We start from the raw sequence: 6,468 nt of genomic DNA, 5'->3' as shown, positions 1-6,468 counted from the left end.
AACGCACGTTCTAATGAACTCGCACACCGAATCAGCGTATTCGTCAATGTTGTTATCTGACGCAATACGAAACATCTCCCAGTCCACGTGATGGAAGCAGTCTTGGAGTGTGGAGTCAGCTTGGTCGGACCAGCGTTGGACAGACCTCAGCGTGGGAGCCTCTTGTTTTAGTTTCTGTCTGTAGGCAGGGATCAACAAAATGGAGTCGTGGTCAGCTTTTCCGAAAGGGGGGCAGGGCAGGGCCTTATATGCGTCGCGGAAGTTAGAGTAACAATGATCCAAGGTCTTTCCACCCCTGGTTGTGCAATCGATATGCTGATAAAATTTAGGGAGTCTTGTTTTCAGATTAGCCTTGTTAGAATCCCCAGCTACAATGAATGCAGCCTCCGGATAAATTGTTTCCAGTTTGCAGAGAGTTAAATAAAGTTCGTTCAGAGCCATCGATGTGTCTGCTTGGGGGGGGATATATACGGCTGTGATTATAATCGAAGAGAATTCTCTTGGCAGATAATGCGGTCTACATTTGATTGTGAGGAATTCTAAATCAGGTGAACAGAAGGATTGGCTTTAGGGATGATCAGTGAGTAATATTAGCCCTGCTCGGTTGAAGTGAAGAATAGCATTGTACTGAGAGTAGCTGCCATCTTATGTCGATTGTGAATGAACATGTGCGTTGTTAATAAGATATTTTGCTGTGTTATTTGTATAATGTTTTTTCTGTTGTTTTGTAATGTGTTACTTTTGTGAAATGATTGAACTAAAAGTTGAATTGAGAATACAACACCGTATCACTCTCGTGATTATTTCTCCCCTGTTTTCAGAGGCGTAAAACTAGCCCCTGCTAACTGCTTGCTTGCTAACCCGGTCTGCTAACTGTTAGCTTGTCAGCCCCGTTCTGCTAACTGCTAGCTTGTTTAGCCACGGCCTACTAACTATTAGCATGTTAGCATTGGCCTGCTAACTGTCTGAATCGCCGTGTTCCCAGTCAGCCCAACCACTCACTGGACCCATATGTTCACTTGGCTACGCATACCTCTCTCTAATATCAATATGCCTCGTCCATTACTGTCCTGGTTAGTGATTACTGTCTTATTTCACTGTAGAGCCTCTAGCCCTGCTCAACATGCCTTAACCAACCATGTTGTTCCACCTCCTACATATGCGATGACATCACCTGGTTTAAACGTCTCTAGAGACTATATCTCTCTCATCATTACTCAATGCCTAGGTTTACCCCCAATGTACTCACATCCTACCATACCTTTGTCTGTACACTTTGCCTTGAATCTATGGTATCATGCCCAGAAACCTGCTCCTTTTACTCTCTGTTCTGAACGTGCTAGACGGCCAGTTCGTATAGGATTTAGCTGTACCCTTATCCTACTTCTCCTCTGTTCCTCTGGTGATGTAGAGGTTAATACACGTCCTGCAGTGCCTAGCTCCACTCCCCAGGTACTCTCATTTGTTGACTTCTGCAACCGTAAAAGCCTTGGTTTCATGCATGTTAACATAAGAAGCCTACTCCCTAAGTTTGTTTTACTCACTGCTTTAGCACATTCTGCCAACCAGGATGTCTTAGTCGTGTCTGAATCCTGGCTTAGGAAAACAACCAAAAACCTTGAAATCTCCATTGCTAACTATACCATTTTCCGCCAAGATCGAAATGCCAAAGGGGGCGGTGTTGCAATCTACTGCAAAGATAGCCTCAGAGTTCTGTATTACTATCCAAGTCTGTACCCAAACAATTCAAGCTTCTACTTCAAAAATGCACCTTTCCAGAAACAAGTCTCTCAATTTTGAGTGTTCAGTTGTTTATTAAAATGATGATCTCCACCCCGGTGATCCTCAACACTGGGGTCCCACAAGGGTGCGTTCTGAGCCCTCTCCTGTACTCCCTGTTCACCCACGACTGCGTGGCCATGCACGCCTCCAACTCAATCATCAAGTTTGTGGACGACACTACAGTGGTAGGCTTGATTACCAACAACGACGAGACAGCCTACAGGGAGGAGGTGAGGGCCCTCGGAGTGTGGTGTCAGGAAAATAACCTCACACTCAACGTCAACAAAACAAAGGAGATGATCATGGCCTTTAAATGTTTGAATAAGAAATTATTTGTGACGGGATGAAATGTGATTTTAGCTTCTAAAATGTGAGATTTGGGTCTTCATAAGATATGGCTCTGCTAAAATCAGTGGCCCGCCCCTGTTAAGGGACATGGGCTATAAACCTTTTCAAACACGCCCTCCTCTCCCTTCCTATATAAGCCCTTGACGACAATATAACTTCCTGTTCCGATGATGTGAGGACGACGGTAATAACTACAGAACGAAGCCAACATCCGCGTGAGCTTGGTTGCGAATGGTATGAACTTTGAACTCTTATTCACTACAGAAGATACCTCCTAGCCTTTGAGTTAGCAACAGCAGATGCAACGAGGGTTAGGAAGGAACAGACAGAGTAACCAGTCTATCACCCAACAACGTTACTACAACGTATTCAATTGACAACCAAAGACATTCTTCAAAGGACTCGGTTTGGCAACACAGCCTTCCATCTACCACCAACCTACCGAAGCGCAGCTCAGAGTAAATATTTATTGCATTTTCCTTTTCCAAATGGGCGGTAATTTAGAATGCATAAGACACTGTATTTACGATAGCACAGCTTCTCCCTGTGTCCCTCAGTCTTCCTGCTCTTTCACTCAAACCCAGCCCTTTTCCCTTGTGTAACAAGCTGTCATTTCTGTTCCGCCCGCTAGGGACATTTTCCTTTATGACATCATTTGTAATCAAGTTATGATTTAATTATGTGTATGTGTAATTCTGTGTGATTAGTTAGGTATTTATTAAATAAATCATTAAACCCAATTTTGTATTGCTGATTCAAATTGTTAGCCAGGGCTCGTGCAGATAACCAAGAATTTACAACTTTCAGATGAGACTGAATTAAGATGAGGATTGATATTGACTGCTATTGATGTAAAATATTACTAGGTCTTTAAAAGTTTATTCTGAAGATAACAGCTCTATAAATATTATTTTGTGGTGCCCGACTCTCTAGTTAATTACATTTACATGATTAGCTCAATCAGGTAATATTAATTACGAATAAATTATTTTATAGAATAGCATGTCATATCACTTAATCCGGCATAGCCAAACACACGACAATGGTTAAAACAACACTTGTTATATCATGGATGGTTAGTCCTTGCATCCATAGCTCTTTCTAATAATATGAGAGTAGTTACATTTCTTCAGGCCCATCCCTCAGCTTTTTACCAAAACAGAGGCTGGGCAACCGTTTTGTTATTGTTTCATCAATGGATTTTCCCTTTAAACAGCTGCATATTATCAAGATATCAGTGTCACAAACAAAAAGGTAAACAGGTCTATAGCAAATGCAGCATATGGCATTCATTTTTCACATGCAAATAGAACTTTTCAGTAGTGCTCAAAGCATGCCATTCCATGAGCGCATTATTTATTTTGCAACTGGAATCAATGAACCCAATCAGTCCTCCATGACAACAAAATCATAAACAACAGAGAAGGGCTGGCTAATAAGTCCTTAGTTTTGGGGTCATGCTTAGGTAAAACAATTTGGATAATCTATACTTCCATATTTCCAAGTCCTATTCTTGAAGATCAAGGGGTAAAACATTTATTGGAATGACTGGAATTCTGATAGACTTTGTTTTTAAATGTAAATATATAATTTAATCATATTATTATATGTAGTAGAAAGCGATGGGTTAGAAGAAGCCACATAACCAACCCCTAAAGCAAAATTTAACATCCATATATGGCCAGCTAATTTAACTTCAACATTGATTTATCCTGCAATAAATGTTGTTCAATTGGTAACATACATTTTTGTCTTCTTCTAATGTCTCTTATGGGGAAAGTAATCTAAAAATAACGGAATGTAATCAGATTACGATACTGAGTTTGGGTAATCCAAAAGTTATGTTACTGATTATAATTTTGGACAGGTAACTAGTAAATGTAATGCATCACGTTTAGAGAGAGGGAGAGAGAGAGACACACAGCTGCATAATTTTTCGGCAGGGGCGTACAGTTGAAGTTGGAAGTTTACATACACTTAGGTTGGAGTCATTAAAACTCGTTTTTCAACCACTCCATACATTTCTTGTAAACAAACTATAGTTTTGACAAGTCGGTTAGGACATCTACATTGTGCATGTAATTTTTCCAACATTTGTTTACAGACAGATTATTTCACTTATAATTCCCTTTCACAATTCCAGTGGGTCAGAAGTTTACATACGCTAAATTAACTGTGCCTTTAAACAGCTTGGAAAATTAAAGAAAATGATGTCATGGCTTTAGAAGCTTCTGATATGCTAATTGACATAATTTGAGTCAATTGGAGGTGTACCTGTGGATGTATTTCAAGGCCTACCTTCAAACTCAGTGCCTCTTTGCTTGACATCATGGGAAAACATCACCGCTCAAGAAGGAGACGCGTTTTGATTAACGTACTTTGGTGCCAAAAGTGCAAAAATAATCACAGAACAACAGCAAAGGACCTTGTGAAGATGCTGGAGGAAAGAGGTGCAAAAGTATCTATATCCTTTGTAAAATGAGTCCTATATCGACATAACCTGAAGGGCAGCTCAGCAAGGAAGAAGCCACTGCTCCAAAACCGCCATAAAAAAGCCAGACTACGGTTTGCAACTGCACGTGGGGACAAAGATCATACTTCTTGGAGAAATTTCCTTTGATCTGATGAAACAAAAATATAATTCTTTGGCCATAATGACCATCGTTATGTTTGGAGGAAAAAGGGGGAGCTTGCAAGCTGAAGAACACCATCCCAACCGTGAAGCACAGGGGTGGCAGCATCATGTTGTGGGGGTGCTTTGCTGCAGGAGGGACTGGTGCACTTCACAAACTAGATGGCATCATGAGGTAGGAAAATTATGTGGATATATTGAAGCAACATCTCAAGACATCAGTCAGGAAGTTAAAGCTTGGTCGCAAATGGATCTTCCAAATGGACATTGACCCCAAGCATACTTCCAAAGTTGTGGCAAAATGGCTTTAAGGACAACAAAGTCAAGGTGTTTGAGTGGCCATCACAAAGCCCTGACCTTAATTCTATAGAACATTTGTGGGTAGATCCGAAAAAGCGTGTGTGTGCAAGGAGGCCTACAAACCTGACTCAGTTACACCAGCTCTTTCAGGCGGAATGGGCCAAAATTCACCCAACTTATTGTGGGAAGCTTGTGGAAGGCTTCCTGAAATGTTTGACCCAAGTTAAACAATTTAAAGGCAATGCTACCAGATACAAATTGAGTGTATGTAAACTTCTGACCCACTGTGAATGTGAGAATGTGAAAGAAATAAAAGCTTAAACAAATCATTCTCTCTACTATTAATCTGACATTTTACATTCTTAAAATAAATTGGTGATCTTAACTGACCTAAGGCAGGGATTTTTTTCCTTGGATTAAATGTCAGAAATTTTGAAAAACTGAGTTTAAATGTATTTGGCTAAGTTGTACATAAACTTCTTACTTCAGCTCTATACAGGATGCTACCCTTCACAGCATAACCTCACTCCAGATTCAAACTCAAAACCTACAACCTAATGTTGGACAAAATTACCTGGAAGGTTTACTACTACCAAAGATTCTCTTTTCCAAGCTATACAGAGGGTGCTCTGGGAAACAAACAGCAGAGACCTGGAGACACCATCCAACCCGGAACTGAGACAGACCAGATACAACTTCAATTAGCACTGAGGTGTGAAATGAGAGGTGTCGAAGCCTTCAAGCCCAACAAATGGCATGAGTCTCTCACAGCCTATCCCACCCAAATCCAGGGGCCTTTGAAGTCCCCTCACACTTTTCAGAGACTGCCCACTGCCATTTTCTACAAGAAATCTCCCTCTAGCTTCTCCCAAATGGGTGACACCTACTCCCGTTGCCTGCTGCACTGCTGCTTGGATTCGACACTGCTGCTTGGATTCACCGTCTGCCCTGGCCTGTCTCACCCTATCTGATACCCCAACCACACTCCCCCCTCTCTCCCGAGCTTTTGCTCTCCTCCAGCACATACACACTTTTGGGGCGAGTGACTCTGAATTTACAATGGCTAGCTCCAAGTCGTTATACTCACTTTTCAGTATTTGGTATTCAAGAATGGTCCACCACCCAAAGAACATCCAACCAACTTGACACAACTGTGGGAAGTATTGTAGGCAACATGGGCCAGAATCCCTTTGAAAGGTTTTGACACCTTGCAGAGTCCATGCCCGAATGAAATGAGGCTGTTCTCAGGGCAAAAGGTGGGGGGTGCAACTCAATATCAGGAAGTTGTTACTAATGTTTTATACATTCAGTGTATATTTATATTCTGGACTCTGACATTGCTCATTCTGATATTTCTTAATTTCTTTCTTTAAACTTTTTGGATTGGTGAATATTGTTTGAGTATT

The sequence above is a fragment of the Oncorhynchus kisutch genome, linkage group LG28 (genome assembly GCF_002021735.2).
Source record: "Oncorhynchus kisutch isolate 150728-3 linkage group LG28, Okis_V2, whole genome shotgun sequence".
Classification (NCBI taxonomy): Eukaryota; Metazoa; Chordata; class Actinopteri; order Salmoniformes; family Salmonidae; genus Oncorhynchus; species Oncorhynchus kisutch.
Note: the sequence above shows the minus strand (reverse complement) of the source record.